This window comes from Panulirus ornatus, chromosome 36 (assembly GCF_036320965.1).
Source record: "Panulirus ornatus isolate Po-2019 chromosome 36, ASM3632096v1, whole genome shotgun sequence".
Taxonomy (NCBI): Eukaryota; Metazoa; Arthropoda; class Malacostraca; order Decapoda; family Palinuridae; genus Panulirus; species Panulirus ornatus.
The window spans coordinates 16,465,599-16,486,650 of record NC_092259.1 but is presented as its reverse complement, the minus strand read 5'-3'; the positions used below and the strand labels follow the sequence as shown (position 1 = coordinate 16,486,650).

Sequence of the window (21,052 nt, the reverse complement as noted above, 5' to 3'; positions counted from 1 at the left end):
TTCTTACATTAAAAAAAAAAGAATATAAATATATGGGAGGGTATTGATTGAGAGGGTGAAGGCATGTACAGAGCATCAGATTGGGGAAGAGCAGTGTGGTTTCAGAAGTGGTAGAGGATGTGTGGATCAGGTGTTTGCTTTGAAGAATGTATGTGAGAAATACTTAGAAAAGCAAATGGATTTGTATGTAGCATTTATGGATCTGGAGAAGGCATATGATAGAGTTGATAGAGATGCTCTGTGGAAGGTATTAAGAATATATGGTGTGGGAGGCAAGTTGTTAGAAGCAGTGAAAAGTTTTTATCGAGGATGTAAGGCATGTGTACGTGTAGGAAGAGAGGAAAGTGATTGGTTCTCAGTGAATGTAGGTTTGCGGCAGGGGTGTGTGATGTCTCCATGGTTGTTTAATTTGTTTATGGATGGGGTTGTTAGGGAGGTAAATGCAAGAGTCTTGGAAAGAGGGGCAAGTATGAGGTCTGTTGGGGATGAGAGAGCTTGGGAAGTGAGTCAGTTGTTGTTCGCTGATGATACAGCGCTGGTGGCGGATTCATGTGAGAAACTGCAGAAGCTGGTGACGGAGTTTGGTAAAGTGTGTGGAAGAAGAAAGTTAAGAGTAAATGTGAATAAGAGCAAGGTTATTAGGTACAGTAGGGTTGAGGGTCAAGTCAATTGGGAGGTGAGTTTGAATGGAGAAAAACTGGAGGAAGTGAAGTGTTTTAGATATCTGGGAGTGGATCTGTCAGCGGATGGAACCATGGAAGCGGAAGTGGATCATAGGGTGGAGGAGGGGGCGAAAATTTTGGGAGCCTTGAAAAATGTGTGGAAGTCGAGAACATTATCCCGGAAAGCAAAAATGGGTATGTTTGAAGGAATAGTAGTTCCAACAATGTTGTATGGTTGCGAGGCGTGGGCTATGGATAGAGTTGTGCGCAGGAGGATGGGTGTGCTGGAAATGAGATGTTTGAGGACAATGTGTGGTGTGAGGTGGTTTGATCGAGTAAGTAACGTAAGGGTAAGAGAGATGTGTGGAAATAAAAAGAGCGTGGTTGAGAGAGCAGAAGAGGGTGTTTTGAAATGGTTTGGGCACATGGAGAGAATGAGTGAGGAAAGATTGACCAAGAGGATATATGTGTCGGAGGTGGAGGGAACGAGGAGAAGAGGGAGACCAAATTGGAGGTGGAAAGATGGAGTGAAAAGGATTTTGTGTGATCGGGGCCTGAACATGCAGGAGGGTGAAAGGAGGGCAAGGAATAGAGTGAATTGGAGCGATGTGGTATACAGGGGTTGACGTGCTGTCAGTGGATTGAATCAAGGCATGTGAAGCGTCCGGGGTAAACCATGGAAAGCTGTGTAGGTATGTATATTTGCGTGTGTGGACGTGTGTATGTACATGTGTATGGGGGAGGGGTTGGGCCATTTCTTTCGTCTGTTTCCTTGCGCTACCTCGCAAACGCGGGAGACAGCGACAAAGTATAAAAAAAAAAAAAAAAAAAAAGAAAAAAAGCTAAAACCTATGACAGTAATGCCTTTGCTCTAGGCTTTTACCGCAACTTGCATCATTGGAGGCCGTAGTGTCCGTCAAATTAGATTTAATGTAAGGAAAAGGTTTGGTCGAGTAGGTTGATCATGGCAGGTGGGCAGGAGGGAGACCTGAGCTGCGGAACTCGATGCTCGTCACCTTACCTACTATAATGTTTATCTGTGACGCTTGGCTTGATACTGCAACATTGTCATGATGTATGCAATATCTAGGCAATTTATGAAGACAACCGTACGTACGCTACTTTTGTTGTTATGTTGATGTTCGAGTTGTGTTAGATTATGAAATTAATTGTAAGATCACACTATCGTAAAACAGTATTTTGAACTCAACACATTCTGATGGGTCGAGAGGTAAGCCCCACAAGTGGTATGGTGTAGTTACGGTACTAAGCAACAAGTTTTTTTTGTTTGTTTGTAAATATCACATATGAGGAAAAAATATATATTTATTGAATAGTAATCACTGCTAATGAAAGCATTGAGGTCGAGGTTAGTGATTAATGTATTGTTTATTCTAGTGTTATCACCATTTGTTTGATCTGGTTGACTTAGGTTGCAATTAGGTTTGGATGTGTAAAGTTCTATTAATGGAGCTGCTGTTTCTAAATGTAATAGAAAAGGTGCTGCAATAACCCTTGTTAGAAAGGTGCCATGTTATTATCCGGGTTTTACACCAGCTGACCCCCCCCCATCCCTTACATTAGAATGGCACCTTTTTCGTTATATTGATATTTTGGGTAAATTATTACGTGAAATACTAATTTAGGGGTACCATAGAAATAGCGTGTAGGTTTGAATAAACTTATAGCAGTGAACTATTTATGTTTGATAGAAGTGATTTAATGGGATTTGGAACATTATATCTTACAATTGTTAATGTGTTAATAGTAAGGTTTTTGATGTTTAAGAGAGAGATATGGGGGGGAGGGGGGAAATAGGCAATAATAACCTTCAAATCAAGAAAATCATTGAAAACTTCTTGTAACTTTTCCCATATATTCATGCTAATCAGGTAAGAACTTTACTCTTTAAACACAGAAATACAACTTAAAAGTTGAAATAATATGAATCATATAAGCCAGATGGACTACCTACATTTTTGTATATTTTTCACTTGGTCTACTTCAATCTTCTTGTATTTCAGTGTTTAGAATGTAAATTTCTCAGGTGTGGCGGGGTGGCGCTGGGAATAGATGAAGGCAGCATGTATGAATATGTACATGTGTTTATATGTATATGTCTTTGTATGTATATGTATGTTTACGTTTAAATGTATAGATATGTATATGTGCGTGTATGAGCGTTTATATATATACATGTGTATGTGGGTGGGTTGGGCCATTCTTTCATCTTATTTGATTGCGCTACCTCGCTAATGTGGGAGACAGTGACAAAGTATGATAAATGAATTAAAAAAATTATTTTAACTTTTTTTTCACATTTAATCGCAGTTTCTTGCATTAGCAAGGTAGCACCAGGAACAGATGAAGAAGGGCCACATTTGCTCACATTCATCTTCAGTTGTCATGTATATTGCACCAAAACCACAGCTCCCTATCCACAATCAGGGCCTGCAGACCTTTCCATGGTTTACCCTGGATGCTTTGAATGCCCTGGTTTAGTCCATTGGCAGCACATCGACATCAGTATGCCACATCGTTCCAATTCACTATCCTGTGGACACCTTTCACCCTCCTGCAAGTTCAGGCCTCGATCACAAAATCTTTTTAAATGCATCTTCAATCGCCAGTTTGGTTTCCCTGTTCACCTTGTTCCCTCCATTTCTGACACATATATCCTCTTTGTCAACCTTTCCTCACTTATTCTCAGTATATGTCTACACCATTTCAGCATACCGTCTTCTGCTTTCTCTATCAAACTCTTATAATTACCACATCTTTTTGACTTTTTCATTACTTACTCTATCAAAACACCTCACACCTCATATTGTCCTCAAACATTTCATTTCCATCACATCCACCCTACTCTGCACAGCTTTTTCTAAAGCCTTTGCCTCATATCCATTGTTGGTACTACTGTTCCTTCAAACACCCATTTTTGCCCTTTCTGATAACGTTCTCTCTTTCATACTGTCATCAAGTGCTGCCAAAACCTTTGCCTCCCTCCTCACTTCTGCTTCCATGGTTCCATTTGGTGACCTGCCATCCAATCTCATATATCTAAATCACTTCCTCCAATTTTTTTTCCTGTTCAAACTCAAACCCAAGTTCCTTAACCCTGCTGAACCTAATAACCTTGCTTTTATTCATATTCACTTTCAACTTTCTCGTATTCTTAACATTTATGATTTTGTTTCACAGTCTTTAATAATATGCCTCATTTTTTAGATTATTAAGATTTGCCTGGCATGCAGCATTATATTAAAAACTACATCATGTTTATGCAATTAGATACAGCCAAGTAATTGTTTTTTGTAAGAGTAAGGCGTCTTGTGAATGTAATGATACACTGGCTTCAATTTTTGTGACTCGTGCTTCATTATATCCAATGATATTCTCAAAGCACTTTTACAATACTACTATAATTAATATGATTTCAGGTAGTTGACTTTGCATATCATACTATTACAGGTTTTTGCATCATGACTACACTCTATTGGTTTCCTTATTCAGGCTATATTTTGGTGTACATGGAGAGCTGCTCAGCACTTCTATTAACATTTCAATTTTTTAAGAGTACTGTTTAAGAGATACAGTAACAGTTGTAGAGCATGATTTAGATAATTATTTATATATTTATATTGTCACAGATAATATAAGTAAGTATTGGCTCTTTATATCAGAAATAATGTGGTGCTAATATAAAAGTAGGTAATACACTTACAAAAAATCAACAGAATTGATGAAAACTCCATCCAACTTTTGTAGCAGATGAGATTTGATGTTCATTATTTTATTCAAAATATATCACTGAAACTTGTGAGTGTCTGTCAGATGCAGCTGAATATCAACAAATAGATGACAGAGGTATGCCACTGTCCAAGTTCTCGACAAGCAGCCATTTGTTGTGATTCCACCAGCAGACCAACTTATTGTTGGTATATTTCAGCTGTACAATTAGGCTACTATGGGTTGTTAGATGGGGTTGTCATATGTCCTCTTGATTTTGTTGTTTTTAGAAGTGTTGTACCTCCTTTTATATCAGTGAATGCATCATTTTTCTGGAAGCAAATAACCCAATTATTCTTCCTAATTTGATATATTTTGATAATGCTCCTAATCATGCTTTGCAGCTGTTATTGTATTATATCCACAAGCATTGCCATACTAAATCACCTTATAATCAAAATTGGACTTTTCTTGTTATTAAGAAAAAGGTATGGGAATTACAGTGTTTTTTGCATCCAGTTGCAGGAAGAATTGTTCATTGCTGCTGTAGTTGCTGAGTATTTGCTTCTTGTTGCATGCAACCAGTACAGCAGAAGGAAGATTACAAAAATGTTGTTGTTATGCTTCAACTGTAATTAAGGTAAATCTTGGTCCCATGGTGAAGTTACTTTGTATTTTCAAAGTTTATCTCAGTTTATAGTAGTATTTCATTTTCATATCCCTGGGGATAGGGGAGAAAGAATACTTCCCACGTATTCCCTGCGTGTCGTAGAAGGCGACTAAAAGGGGAGGGAGCGGGGGGCTGGAAATCCTCCCCTCTCGTTTTTTTTAATTTTCCAAAAGAAGGAACAGAGAGTTGGGCCAGGTGAGGGCATTCCCTCAAAGGCCCAGTCCTCTGTTCTTAACGCTACCTCGCTAATGGCGAATAGTTTGAAAAAAAAAAAAAAAAATTTCATTTTCATGTGCCCATCAGTTTCCTGGAACATAGCAGTCCCTACACATTTACTTATTTTGAAGATAGAAATATTACTCAAAATCGTGCTTCTCCAGTTTAGATCATGTGCTTAGTGTCCGTTGATATATGTATTTTTCCTTAAAGCTATGTAAATTTACTAATTACATGTTTAGCTACACAAGGCTAGCTTTGAACACTGAGTGAAATTGTTTGGCAAAGATGATGTAGCTTTTAAAGATAGAATATAAGGAGCAAAACAAGATTTAGTGTACTATACTTGTTCTTTGTTAGTAAATATGGTTATAGTGGTGAGGGCTATGTATATCAGGGAAATGTAGCTGTTACTATTATTATTGTTCTTGTATTTTTTATCCATTTGTAACAATGAACACCCCATGTACACCAATTATACCCTCAACTGCCACATTACTCACCTTTTCATTCAAATCACCCATCACTATAACCCAGTCTCGTGCATATTCAAAGCTGCTCCCAAAACACTTGCCTCATGATTTTTTTCTCATGATCACCCATCTCTCTCCATCCACTTTCAGTTTTACCCATATCAATCTAGAGTTTACTTGCTTACACTCTATCACATACTCCCACAACTCCTGCTTCTTGAGTAGTGCTACTCCTTCCTTTGCTTTTGTCCTCTCACCAACCCCTGACTTTACTCCCAAGACATTCCCAAACCACTCTTGCCCTTTACCCTTGAGCTTCATTTCACTTAGAGCCAAAACATCCAGGTTCCTTTCCTCAAACATACTACCTATCTCTCCTTTTTTCTCATCTTGGTTACATCCACACACATTTAGACACCCCAATCTGAGCCACTGAGGAGGATGAGCACTCCCTGCATAACTCCTTCTGTTTCCCTTTTTAGAAAGTTAAAATACAAATGGAAATAATGAAGAGCTTGGAGATTTGTGTGCTGAAAAAGGACTGGTGATTGGGAATACCTGGTTTAAAAAGAGAGATATACATAAGTATAAGTATGTAAGTAGGAGAGATGGCCATAGAGCGTTATTAGATTATGTGTTAATTGATAGACGTGCGAAAGAGAGACTTTTGGATGTTAATGTGCTGAGAGGTGCAACTGGAGGGATGTCTGATCATTATCTTGTAGAGGCGAAGGTGAAGATTTGTAGAGGTTTTCAGAAAAGAAGAGAGAATGTTTGGGTGAAGAGAGTGGTGAGAGTAAGTGAGCTTGGGAAGGAGACTTGTGTGAGGAAATAAATACCAAGAGAGACTGAGTGCAGAATGGAAAAAGGTGACAGCAAAGGATGTAAGGGGAGTGTGAGAAGATTGGGATGTATTTAGGGAAGCAGTGGTGGATTGCGCAAAAGGTGCTTGTGGCATGAGATTACGTGTTAATAGGCGAGTGAAAGAGAGACTTTTGGATGTTAATGGGCTGAGAGGGGCAACTGAAGGGATGTCTGATCATTATCTTGTGGAGGCGAAGGTGAAGATATGTAGAGGTTTTCAGAAAAGAAGAGAGAATGTTGGAGTCGAGAGTGGTGAGAGTAAGTGAGCTTGGAAAGGAGACTTGTGTGAGGAAGTACCAGGGGAGATTGAGTGCAGAATGGAAAAAGTTGAGAGCAAAAGACGTAAGGGGAGTGGGGGAGGAATAGGATGTATTTAGGGAAGCAGTGATGGCTTGCACAAAAGATGCATGTTGCATGAGAAAGGTGGGAGGTGGGCAGATTAGAAAGGGTAGTGTGTGGTGGGATGAAGAAGTAAGATTGTTAGTGAAAGAGAAGAGAGGGGCATTTGGACGAGTTTTGCAGGGAAATAATGCAAATGAGTGGGAGATGTATAAAAGAAAGTGGCAGGAGACCGAGAGAAAGGTGCAAGAGTTGAGAAAGAGGGCAAATAAGAGTTGGGGTGAGAGAGTATCATGAAAATTTTAGGGAGATTTAAAAGAAGTTTTGGAATGAGGTAAATAAAGTGTGTAAGACAAGAGGACAAATGGGAACATCGATGAAGGGGCAAATGGGGAGGTAATAACAAGCATTGGTGAAGTGAGAGGGAGATGGAGTGAGTATTTTGAAGGTTTGTTGAATGTGTTTGATGATAGAGTGGCAGATATAAGGTGTTTTGGTCGAGGTGGTGTGGGAAGTGAGAGGGTCAGGGAGAATGACTTTGTAAACAGAGAAGAGGTACTGAAAGCTTTGTGGAAGATGAAAGGCGGCAGGTTTGGATCGTATTGCTGTGGAATTTATTAAAATGGGTGGTGACTGTGTTGTTGACTGGTTGGTGAGGATATTCAATGCATGTATGGTTCATGGTGAAGTGCCTGAGGATTGGCGGAATGCATGCATAGTGCCATCGTACAAAGGCAAAGGAGATAAAGGTGAGTGTTCAAAATACAAAGGTATAAGTTTGTTGAGTATTCCTGGGAAATATATGGGAGGGTATTGATTGAGAGGGTGAAGGCATATACATAGCATCAGATTGGGGAAGAGCAGTTTGGTTTCAGAAGTGGTAGAGGATGTGTGGATCAGGTATTTGCTTTGAAGCATGTATGTGAAAAATACTTAGAAAAACAGATTAATGTGTATGTAGCATTTATGGATCTGGAGAAGGCATATGATAAGAGTTGATAGAGATGCTACGTGGAAGGTATTTAGAGTATATGGTGTGGGAGGTAAGTTGCTAGAAACAGTGAAAGGTTTTTATCGAGGATGTAAGGCATGTGTACGGAGGAAGAGAGGAAAGTGATTGGTTCCTAGTGAATGTTGGTTTGCAGCAGGGGTGTGTGATGTCTCCATGGTTGTTTAATTTATTTATGGATAGGGTTGTTAGGGAGGCAAATGCAAGATTTTTGGAGAAAGGGGCAAGTATACAGTCTGTTGTAGATGAGGGCTTGGGAAGTAAATCAGTTGTTCGCTGATGATGCAGCGCTGGTGGATGATTTGGGTGAGAAAGTGCAGAAGCTGGTAACTGGGTTTGGTAAAGTGTGTGAAAGAAGAAAGTTGAGAGTAGATGTGAATAAGAGCAAGGTAATTAGGTACACTAGGGTTGAGGGACAAGTCACTTGGGAGGTAAGTTAGAAAGGAGAAAAACTGGAGGAAGTGAAGTGTTTTAGATAACTGGGAGTGTTTTGGCAGTGGATGGAACCATGGAAGTGAGTCACAGGGTGGAGGAGGGGGTGAAGGTTCTAGGAGCGTTGAAGAATGTGTGGAAGGCAAGAACGTTATCTCGTAGAGCAAGAATGGGTATGTTTGAAGGAATAGTGGTTCCTAGAATGTTATATGGTTGTGAGGCATGGGCTATAGATAGGGTTGTGCAGAGGAGGTTAGATGTGTTGGAAATGAGATGTTTTAGGACAATATGTGGTGTGAGGTTGTTTAATCGAGTAAGTAATGAAAGGGTAAGAGAGATGTGTGGTAATAGAAAGAGTGTGGTTGAGAGAACAGAAGAGGATGTATTGAAATGGTTTGGTCACATGGAGAGAATGAGTGAGGAAAGATTGACAGAGAGGTTATATATATCAGAGGTGGAGGGAACGAGTGAAAAAGAGTTTGAGCGATCAGGGCCTGAACATGCAGGAGATCTGAAAGGTGTGCAAGGAATAGAGTGAATTGGAACAATGTGGTATACTGAGGTCGAAGGGCAGTCAATGGATTGAAACAGGGCATATGAAGCATCTGGGGTACACCATGGAAAGTTCTGTGGCCTGGATGTGGAAAGGAAGCTGTGGTTTTGGTGCATTACACAAGACAGCTAGAGACTGAGTGTGAACGAATGTGGTCTTTGTTGTCTTTTCCTTGCGCTACCTTGCGCGCACGCAGGGGTAGGGGAGTGCCATTTCATGTGTGGCGGGGTGGCGGCGGGAATGGATGAAGGTAGCATGTATGAATATGTACATGTGTATATATGTATATGTCTGTGAATGTACAACAAATTTTCCCTCAACTGCCACATTACTCTGCAAAGGTGAGTAATGTGGCAGTTGAGGGAATAATTGGTGTACATGGGATATTCAGTGTTGTGAATGGAAATGGTGAAGAGCTTGTACACTTGTGTGCTGACAAAGGACTGGTGATTGGGAATGCCTGGTTTAAAAAGAGAGATATACATAAGTATACGTATGTAAGTAGGAGAGATGGCCAGAGAGCATTATTGGATTCCGTGTTAATTGTTAGGCGCTTGAAAGAGACTTTTGGATGTTAATGTGCTAAGAGGTGCAACTGTTGAGATGTCTGATCATTATCTTGTGAAGGCGAAGGTGAAGATTTGTAGAGGTGTTCAGAAAAGAAGAGAGAATGTTGGGGTGAAGAGAGTGGTGAGAGTCAGTGAGCTTGGGAAGGAGACTCGTGTGAGGAAGTACCAGGAGAGACTTAGTGCAGAATGGAAAAAGGTGAGAGCAAAGGACGTAAGGGGAGTGGGGGAGGAATAGGATGTATTTAGGGAAGCAGTGATGGCTTGCACAAAAGCTGCTTGTGGCATGAGAAGTGTGGGAGGTGGTCAGATTAGAAAGGGTAGTGAGTGGCAGGATGAAGAAGTAAGATTTTTAGTGAAAGAGAAGAGAGAGGCATTTGGATGATTTTTACAGGGAAATAGTGCAAATGACTGGGAGATGTATAAATGAAAGAGTCCGGAGGTCAGGACAAAGGTGCAAGAGGTGAAAAAGAGGGCAAATGAGAATTGGGTTGAGAGTATAATTAAATTTTAGGAAGAATAAAAAGATTTTTTTTTATCCCTGGGGATAGGGGAGAAAGAATACTTCCCACACATTCCTCAAGTGTTATAGAAGGTGACTAAAGGGGACAGGAGTGGGGGCTAGAAACTCTCCCCTCCTTGTATTTCAACTTTCTAAAAGGGGAAACAGAAGAAGGAGTCACGCGTGGGAGTGCTCATCCTCCTTGAAGGCTCAGATTGGGGTGTCTAAGTGTGTGTGGATGTAACCAAGATGAGAAAATAGGAGAGATAGGTAGTATGTTTGAGGAAAGGAACCTGGATGTTTTGGTTCTGACTGAAACGAAGCTCAAGAGTAAAGGGGAAGAGTGGTTTGGGAATGTTTTGGGAGTAAAGTCAGGGGTTGGTGAGAGGACAAGAACTAGGGAAGGAGTAGCACTACTCCTGAAACAGGAGTGGTGGGAGTATGTGATAGAGTGTAAGAAAGTAAAATCTTGATTGATATGGGTAAAACTGAAAGTGGATGGAGAGAGAGGGGTGATTATTGGTGCATATGCACCTGGGCATGAGAAGAAATATCATGAGAGGCAAGTGTTTTGGGAGCAGCTGAGTGTGTGTTAGTAGTTTTGATGCACAAGACCGGGTTATAGTGATGGGTGATTTGAATGCAAAGGTGAGTAATGTGGCAGCTGTGGGAATAATTGGTGTACATGGGGTGTTCAGTGTTGTAAATGGAAATGGTGAAGAGCTTGTAGATTTATGTGCTGAAAGATGACTGGTGATTGGGAATACCTGGTTTAAAAGGAGAGATATACATAGTATATGTATGTAAGTAGGAGAGATGGCCATAGAGCATTATTGGATTATGTGTTAATTGATCGGCGCGCAAAAGAGAGACTTTTGGATGTTAATGTGCTGAGAGGTGCAACTAGAAGGATGTCTGATCATTATCTTGTGGAGGCGAAGGTGAAGATTTGTAGAGGTTTTCAGAAAAGAAGAGAGAATGTTTGGGTGAAGAGAGTGGTGAGAGTAAGTGAGCTTGGGAAGGAGACTTGTGGGAGGAAGTACCAGGAGAGACTGAATGCAGAATGGAAAAAGGTGAGAGCAAAGGATGTAAGGGGAGTGGAGGAAGAATGGGATGCATTTAGGGAAGCAGTGATGGCTTGCTCAAAAGATTCTTGTGGCATGAGAAGCATGGGAGGTGGGCAGATTAGAAAGGGTAGTCAGTGGTGGGATGAAGTAAGATTATTAGTGAAAGAGAAGAGAGAGGCATTTGGATGAGTTTTGCAGGGAAATAGTGCAAATGACTATGAGATGTATCAAAGAAAGAGGCAGAAGGTCAAGAGAAAGGTGAAAGAGGTGAAAAAGAGGGCAAATGAGAGTTGGGGTGAGAGAGTATCATTAAATTTTAGGGAGAATAAAAAGATGTTTTGGAAGGAGGTAAATAAAGTGCGTAAGACAAGAGAACATTTGGGAACATAGGTGAAGGGAGCTAATGGGGAGGTGATAACATGTAGTGATGTGAGAAGGAGATGGAGTATTTTGAAGGTTTTTTGAATGTGTTAGATGATAGAGTGGCAGATATAGGGTGTTTTGGACGAGGTGGTGTGCAAAGTGAGGGGTTAGGGAGAATGATTTGGTAAACAGAGAAGAGGTAGTAAAAGCTTTGCGGAAGATGAAAGCCGGCGGGGCAGCGGGTTTGGATGGTATTGCAGTGGAATTTATTACAAAAGAGGGTGACTGTTGTTGTTGACAGGTTGGTAAGGATACTTAATGTATGTAGGACTCATGTTGAAGTACCTGAGGATTGGTGGAATGCATGCATAGTGGAATTGTACAAAGGCAAAGGGGAAAATGGTGAGTGCTCAAATTACAGAAGTATAAGTTTGTTGAGTATTCCTAGGAAATTATATGGGAGGGTATTGATTGAGAGGGCGAAGGCATGTACAGAGCATCAGATTGGGGAAGAGCAGTGTGTTTTCAGGAGTGGTAGAGGATGTGTAGATCAGGTGTTTGCTTTGAAGAATGTATGTGAAAAATACTTAGAAAAGCAAATGGATTTGTATGTAGCATTTATGGATCTGGAGAAGGCATATGATAGAGTTGATAGAGATTCTCTGTGGAAGGTATTAAGAATATATGGTGTGGGAGGCAAGTTGTTATAAGCAATGAAAAGTTTTTATGGAGGATATAAGGCATGTGTGCAAGTGGGAAGAGAGGAAAGTGATTGGTTCTCAGTGAAAGTTGGTTTGTGACAGGTGTGCATGATGTCTCCATGGTTGTTTAATTTGTTTATGGATAGGGTTGTTAGGGAGGTGAATGCAAGAGTTTTCGAGAGAGGGGCAATTATGCAGTCTGTTGTCGATGAGAGAGCTTGGAAAGTGAGTCAGATGTTGTTCGATGATGATACAGCACTGGTGGCTGATTTGGGTGAGAAACTGCACAAGCTGGTGACTGAGTTTGGTAAAGTGTGTGAAAGAAGAAAGTTGAAAGTAAATGTGAATAAGAGCAAGGCTGTTATGTACAGTAGGGTTGAGGGACAAGTCAGTTGGGAGATAAGTTTGAATGGAGAAAAACTGGAGGAAGTGAAGTGTTTTAGATATCTGGGAGTGGATTTGGTAGCAGATTGAACCATGGAAGCGGAAGTGAGTCACAGGGTGAGGGAGGGGGCAAAAGTTCTGGGAGTGTTTAAAAATGTGTGGAAGGCAAGAACATTATCTCGGAAAGCAAATATGGTTATGTTTGAAGGAATAGTGGTTCCAAGAATGTTACATGGTTGCGAGGCATGGGCTATAGATAGAGTTGTGCAGAGGAGGGTGGATGTGCTGGAAATGAGATGTTTGAGGACAATATGTGGTGTGAAGTGGTTTGATCGAGTAGTAATGGAAGGGTAAGAGATATGTTTGGTCATAAAAAGTGTGGTTGAGAGAGCAGAAGAGAGTGTTTTGAAATGGTTTGGTCACATGGAGAGAATGAGTGAGGAAAGATTGACAAAGAGAATATGTGTGTCAGAGGTGGAGGGAAGAAGGAGAAGTGGGAGACCAAGTTGGAGTTGGAAAGATGGAGTGAAAAAGATTTTGAGTGATCGGGGCCTGAACATGCAGGAGGGTGAAAGGTGTGCAAGGAAAAGAGTGAATTGGAACGATGTGGTATGCTGGGGTCGACGTGCTGTCAGTGGATTGAGCCAGGGCATGTGAAGCGTCTGGGGTAAACCATAGAAAGTTCTGTGGGGCCTGGATGTGGAAAGGGAGCTGTGGTTTCGGTGCATCATACATGACAGCTAGAGACTGAGTGTGAACTAATGTGGTGTTTGTTGTCTTTTTCTAGCGCTATTTCGCATGCATACGGGGGGGAGGGGGTTGTCATTTCATGTATGGCGGGGTGGCGACTGGAATGAATAAAGGCAGCAAGTATGAATGATGTGTATATTATATATTATTTATTTATTTTGCTTTGTCGCTGTCTCCCGCGTTTGTGAGGTAGTGCAGGGACACAGACGAAAGAAATGAAATGTATATATATATATATATATATATATATATATATATTTTTTTTTTTTTTCATACTATTTGCCATTTCCCGCGTTAGCGAGGTAGCGCCAAGAACAGAGAACTGGGCCTCAGAGGGAATATCCTTACCTGACCCCCTTCTCTGTTCCTTCTTTTAGAAAAAAAAAAAAAGAAAGAAAGGGGAGGATTTCCAGCCACCCGCTCCCTCCCCTTTTAGTCGCCTTCTACGACACGCAGGGAATACGTGGGAAGTATTCTTTCTCCCCTATCCCCAGGGATAATATATATATATATATATATATATATATATATATATATATATATATATATATATATATATATATATATATCTTTTTTTCTTTTAAACTTCGCCATTTCCCGCATTAGTGAGGTAGCATTAAGAACAGAGGACTGGGCCTTTGAGGGAATACCCTCACCTGGCCCAATTCTCTGTTCCTTCTTTTGGAAAATTAAAAAAAAAAAAAAAAAAACGAGAGGGGAGGATTTCCAGCCTCCCGCTCCCTCCACTTTTAGTCTCCTTCTACGACACGCAGGGAATACGTGGGAAGTATTCTTAATCCCCTATCCCCAGGGATAGATATCTATATATATATATATATATATATATATATATATATATATATTTTTTTTTTTTTTTTTCATATATATATATATATATATATATATATATATATTTTTTGCTTTGTCGCTGTCTCCCGCGTTTGCGAGGTAGCGCAAGGAAACAGACAAAAGAAATGGCCCAACCCACCCCCATACACATGTATATACATACGTCCACACACGCAAATATACATACCTACACAGCTTTCCATGGTTTACCCCAGACGCTTTGCATGCCCAGATTCAATCCACTGACAGCACGTTGACCCCGGTATACCACATCGATCCAATTCACTCTATTCCTTGCCCTCCTTTCACCCTCCTGCATGTTCAGGCCCTGATCACACAAAATCTTTTTCACTCCATCTTTCCACCTCCAATTTGGTCTCCCACTTCTCCTCGTTCCCTCCACCTCCGACACATATATCCTCTTGGTCAATCTTTCCTCACTCATTCTCTCCATGTGCCCAAACCATTTCAAAACACCCTCTTCTGCTCTCTCAAGCACGCTCTTTTTATTTCCACACATCTCTCTTACCCTTACGTTACTTACTCAATCAAACCACCTCACACCACACATCGTCCTCAAACATCTCATTTCCAGCACGTCCATCCTCCTGTGCACAACTCTATCCATAGCCCATGCCTCGCAACCATACAACATTGTTGGAACCACTATTCCTTCAAACATACCCATTTTTGCTTTCCGAGATAATGTTCTCGACTTCCACACATTCTTCAAGGCTCCCAGGATTTTCGCCCCCTCCCCCACCCTATGATCCACTTCCGCTTCCATGGTTCCATCCGCTGCCAGATCCACTCCCAGATATCTAAAACACTTCACTTCCTCCAGTTTTTCTCCATTCAAACTTACCTCCCAATTGACTTGACCCTCACCCCTACTGTACCTAATTACCTTGCTCTTATTCACATTTACTCTTAACTTTCGTCTTTCACACACTTTACCAAACTCAGTCACTAGCTTCTGCAGTTTCTCACATGAATCAGCCACCAGCGCTGTATCATATATATATATATATATATATATATATATATATATATATATATATATATATATATATTTTTTTTTATACTTTGTCGCTGTCTCCCGCGTTTGCGAGGTAGCGCAAGGAAACAGACGAAAGAAATGGCCCAACCCCCCCCATACACATGTATATACATACGTCCACACACGCAAATATACATACCTACACAGCTTTCCATGGTTTACCCCAGACACTTCACATGCCTTGATTCAATCCACTGACAGCACGTCAACCCCGGTATACCACATCGCTCCAATTCACTCTATTCCTTGCCCTCCTTTCACCCTCCTGCATGTTCAGGCCCCGATCACACAAAATCTTTTTCACTCCATCTTTCCACCTCCAATTTGGTCTCCCTCTTCTCCTTGTTCCCTCCACCTCCGACACATATATCCTCTTGGTCAATCTTTCCTCACTCATTCTCTCCATGTGCCCAAACCACTTCAAAACACCCTCTTCTGCTCTCTCAACCACGCTCTTTTTATTTCCACACATCTCTCTTACCCTTACGTTACTCACTCGATCAAACCACCTCACACCACACATTGTCCTCAAACATCTCATTTCCAGCACATCCATCCTCCTGCGCACAACTCTATCCATAGCCCACGCCTCGCAACCATACAACATTGTTGGAACCACTATTCCTTCAAACATACCCATTTTTGCTTTCCGAGATAATGTTCTCGACTTCCACACATTCTTCAAGGCCCCCAGAATTTTCGCCCCCTCCCCCACCCTATGATCCACTTCCGCTTCCATGGTTCCATCCGCTGCCAGATCCACTCCCAGATATCTAAAACACTTCACTTCCTCCAGTTTTTCTCCATTCAAACTCACCTCCCAATTGACTTGACCCTCAACCCTACTGTACCTAATAACCTTGCTCTTATTGACATTTACTGTTAACTTTCTTCTTCCACACACTTTACCAAACTCAGTCACCAGCTTCTGCAGTTTCTCACATGAATCAGCCACCAGCGCTGTATCATCAGCGAACAACAACTGACTCACTTCCCAAGCTCTCTCATCCCCAACAGACTTCATACTTGCCCCTCTTTCCAAAACTCTTGCATTTACCTCCCTAACAACCCCATCCATAAACAAATTAAACAACCATGGAGACATCACACACCCCTGCCGCAAACCTACATTCACTGAGAACCAATCACTTTCCTCTCTTCCTACACGTACACATGCCTTACATCCTCGATAAAAACTTTTCACTGCTTCTAACAACTTTCCTCCCACACCATATATTCTTAATACCTTCCACAGAGCATCTCTATCAACTCTATCATATGCCTTCTCCAGATCCATAAATGCTACATACAAATCCATTTGCTTTTCTAAGTATTTCTCACATACATTCTTCAAAGCAAACACCTGATCCACACATCCTCTACCACTTCTGAAACCACACTGCTCTTCCCCAATCTGATGCTCTGTACATGCCTTCACCCTCTCAATCAATACCCTCCCATATAATTTACCAGGAATACTCAACAAACTTATACCTCTGTAATTTGAGCACTCACTCTTATCCCCTTTGCCTTTGTACAATGGCACTATTCACGCATTCCGCCAATCCTCAGGCACCTCACCATGAGTCATACATACCTTAAATAACCTTACCCTACAGTCACCCCCTTTTTTGATAAATTCCACTGCAATACCATCCAAACCTGCTGCCTTGCCGGCTTTCATCTTCCGCAAAGCTTTCACTACCTCTTCTCTGTTTACCAAATCATTTTCCCTAACCCTCTCACTTTGCACACCACCTCGACCAAAACACCCTATATCTGCCACTCTATCATCAAACACATTCAACAAACCTTCAAAATACTCACTCCATCTCCTTCTCACATCACCACTACTTGTTATCACCTCCCCATTTGCGCCCTTCACTGAAGTTCCCATTTGCTCCCTTGTCTTATGCACTTTATTTACCTCCTTCCAGAACATCTTTTTATTCTCCCTAAAATTTAATGATACTCTCTCACCTCAACTCTCATTTGCCCTTTTTTTCACCTCTTGCACCTTTCTCTTGACCTCCTGTCTCTTTCTTTTATACATCTCCCACTCAATTGCATTTTTTCCCTGCAAAAATCGTCCAAATGCCTCTCTCTTCTCTTTCACTAATACTCTTACTTCTTCATCCCACCACTCACTACCCTTTCTAATCAACCCACCTCCCACTCTTCTCATGCCACAAGCATCTTTTGCGCAATCCATCACTGATTCCCTAAATACATCCCATTCCTCCCCCACTCCCCTTGCTTCCATTGTTCTCACCTTTTTCCATTCTGTACTCAGTCTCTCATGGTACTTCCTCACACAGGTCTCCTTCTCAAGCTCACTTACTCTTGCCACCCTCTTCACCCCAACATTCACTCTTCTTTTCTGAAAACCCATAGAAATCTTCACCTTAGCCTCCACAAGATAATGATCAGACATATATATAGAGCATTGAGGACTATGCTTTAGTCTGTATATGGGGGTTGATGACTTTGTAGTGCCTGTCTGAGTTTTTGAGAACCTGAGATCTTGAAAGAGCCAAAGACAATGTATTTTTTTTATGTATATTCAGCAGGGTATGTACTGTAATGACACATTAAAAATAAGATCTTGATTATGTTTGGTTTGTTACAAGCATATGTTCTTATGATCATAATTTAAAAATTGGGATTTTGTGACTTGCCTCAAAACTTGACAAGGTACTTGCTCTTAAATAATAATGGATTCATTCCTGATATGGATAAGTGGTACTTCAGTGCAACACTGTTTTAGACAAATGGATGCATGTTGTCACTGATTTATATGGTTAGAAGATAGATTTTGGAAAAAATCTACATAAGTAGAGAACACCATCCTATTTTGACATCTCTTCACATGTGGGGGACTTCACAGACTCAAAAGAAAATGTCCTCTTATCACAGGGGAGAAAGAATACTTCCCACGTATTCCCTGCGTGTCGTAGAAGGCGACTAAAAGGGGAGGGAGCGGGGGGCTGGAAATCCTCCCCTCTCGTTTTTTTTTTTTTAATTTTCCAAAAGAAGGAACAGAGAATTGGGCCAGGTGAGGGTATTCCCTCAAAGGCCCAGTCCTCTGTTCTTAACGCTACCTCGCTAATGCGGGAAATGGCGAATAGTTTGAAAAAAAAAAAAAAAAAAAAATATATATATATATATATATATATATATTTTTATATTATACTTTTTCGCTGTCTCCCGCGTTTGCGAGGTAGCGCAAGGAAACAGACGAAAGAAATGGCCCAACCCCCCCCCCACACACATCTATATACATACGTCCACACACGCAAATATACATACCTACACAGCTTTCCATGGTTTACCCCAGACGCTTCACATGCCTTGATTCAATCCACTGACAGCACGTCAACCCCGGTATACCACATCGCTCCAATTCACTCTATTCCTTGCCCTCCTTTCACCCTCCTGCATGTTCAGGCCCCGATCACACAAAATCTTTTTCACTCCATCTTTCCACCTCCAATTTGGTCTCCCTCTTCTCCTCGTTCCCTCCACCTCCGACACATATATCCTCTTGGTCAATCTTTCCTCACTCATTCTCTCCATGTGCCCAAACCACTTCAAAACACCCTCCTCTGCTCTCTCAACCACGCTCTTTTTATTTCCACACATCTCTCTTACCCTTATGTTACTCACTCGATCAAACCACCTCACACCACACATTGTCCTCAAACATCTCATTTCCAGCACATCCATCCTCCTGCGCACAACTCTATCCATAGCCCACGCCTCGCAACCATACAACATTGTTGGAACCACTATTCCTTCAAACATACCCATTTTTGCTTTCCGAGATAATGTTCTCGACTTCCACACATTCTTCAAGGCCCCCAGAATTTTCGCCCCCTCCCCCACCCTATGATCCACTTCCGCTTCCATGGTTCCATCCGCTGCCAGATCCACTCCCAGATATCTAAAACACTTCACTTCCTCCAGTTTTTCTCCATTCAAACTCACCTCCCAATTGACTTGACCCTCAACCCTACTGTACCTAATAACCTTGCTCTTATTGACATTTACTGTTAACTTTCTTCTTCCACACACTTTACCAAACTCAGTCACCAGCTTCTGCAGTTTCTCACATGAATCAGCCACCAGCGCTGTATCATCAGCGAACAACAACTGACTCACTTCCCAAGCTCTCTCATCCCCAACAGACTTCATACTTGCCCCTCTTTCCAAAACTCTTGCATTTACCTCCCTAACAACCCCATCCATAAACAAATTAAACAACCATGGAGACATCACACACCCCTGCCGCAAACCTACATTCACTGAGAACCAATCACTTTCCTCTCTTCCTACACGTACACATGCCTTACATCCTCGATAAAAACTTTTCACTGCTTCTAACAACTTTCCTCCCACACCATATATTCTTAATACCTTCCACAGAGCATCTCTATCAACTCTATCATATGCCTTCTCCAGATCCATAAATGCTACATACAAATCCATTTGCTTTTCTAAGTATTTCTCACATACATTCTTCAAAGCAAACACCTGATCCACACATCCTCTACCACTTCTGAAACCACACTGCTCTTCCCCAATCTGATGCTCTGTACATGCCTTCACCCTCTCAATCAATACCCTTCCATATAATTTACCAGGAATACTCAACAAACTTATACCTCTGTAATTTGAGCACTCACTCTTATCCCCTTTGCCTTTGTACAATGGCACTATGCACGCATTCCGCCAATCCTCAGGCACCTCACCATGAGTCATACATACATTAAATAACCTTACCCTACAGTCACCCCCTTTTTTGATAAATTCCACTGCAATACCATCCAAACCTGCTGCCTTGACGGCTTTCATCTTCCGCAAAGCTTTCACTACCTCTTCTCTGTTTACCAAATCATTTTCCCTAACCCTCTCACTTTGCACACCACCTCGACCAAAACACCCTATATCTGCCACTCTATCATCAAACACATTCAACAAACCTTCAAAATACTCACTCCATCTCCTTCTCACATCACCACTACTTGTTATCACCTCCCCATTTGCGCCCTTCACTGAAGTTCCCATTTGCTCCCTTGTCTTACGCACTTTATTTACCTCCTTCCAGAACATCTTTTTATTCTCCCTAAAATTTAATGATACTCTCTCACCTCAACTCTCATTTGCCCTTTTTTTCACCTCTTGCACCTTTCTCTTGACCTCCTGTCTCTTTCTTTTATACATCTCCCACTCAATTGCATTTTTTCCCTGCAAAAATCGTCCAAATGCCTCTCTCTTCTCTTTCACTAATACTCTTACTTCTTCATCCCACCACTCACTACCCTTTCTAATCAACCCACCTCCCACTCTTCTCATGCCACAAGCATCTTTTGCGCAATCCATCACTGATTCCCTAAATACATCCCATTCCTCCCCCACTCCCCTTGCTTCCATTGTTCTCACCTTTTTCCATTCTGTACTCAGTCTCTCATGGTACTTCCTCACACAGGTCTCCTTCTCAAGCTCACTTACTCTCGCCACCCTCTTCACCCCAACATTCACTCTTCTTTTCTGAAAACCCATAGAAATCTTCACCTTAGCCTCCACAAGATAATGATCAGACATATATATATATATATATATATATATATATATATATATATATATATATATATATATATATATATTTTTTTTTATATACTTTTTCGCTGTCTCCCGCGTTTGCGAGGTAGCGCAAGGAAACAGACGAAAGAAATGGCCCAACCACCCCCCCACACACATATATATACATACGTCCACACACGCAAATATACATACCTACACAGCTTTCCATGGTTTACCCCAGACGCTTCACATGCCTTGATTCAATCCACTGACAGCATGT

The 21,052-nt window shown here is 41.3% G+C and overlaps 1 protein-coding gene across 2 annotated transcripts in view; it reads left to right on the top strand.

The window, feature by feature from the left end:
* Window positions 1-1,624: 1,624 nt before the first annotated feature.
* Window positions 1,625-21,052, top strand: part of LOC139760414 (uncharacterized) — a 121,531-nt gene continuing 102,103 nt past the window's right edge. Inside the window, exon 1 of one of the 2 annotated variants that reach the window (XM_071683586.1) lies at window positions 1,625-1,771. The gene's annotated coding sequence lies outside the window, so the exon portion shown is untranslated. Of the gene's footprint in view, window positions 1,894-21,052 lie in introns of both variants that reach the window. The other variant, XM_071683587.1, reaches the window with a different exon arrangement.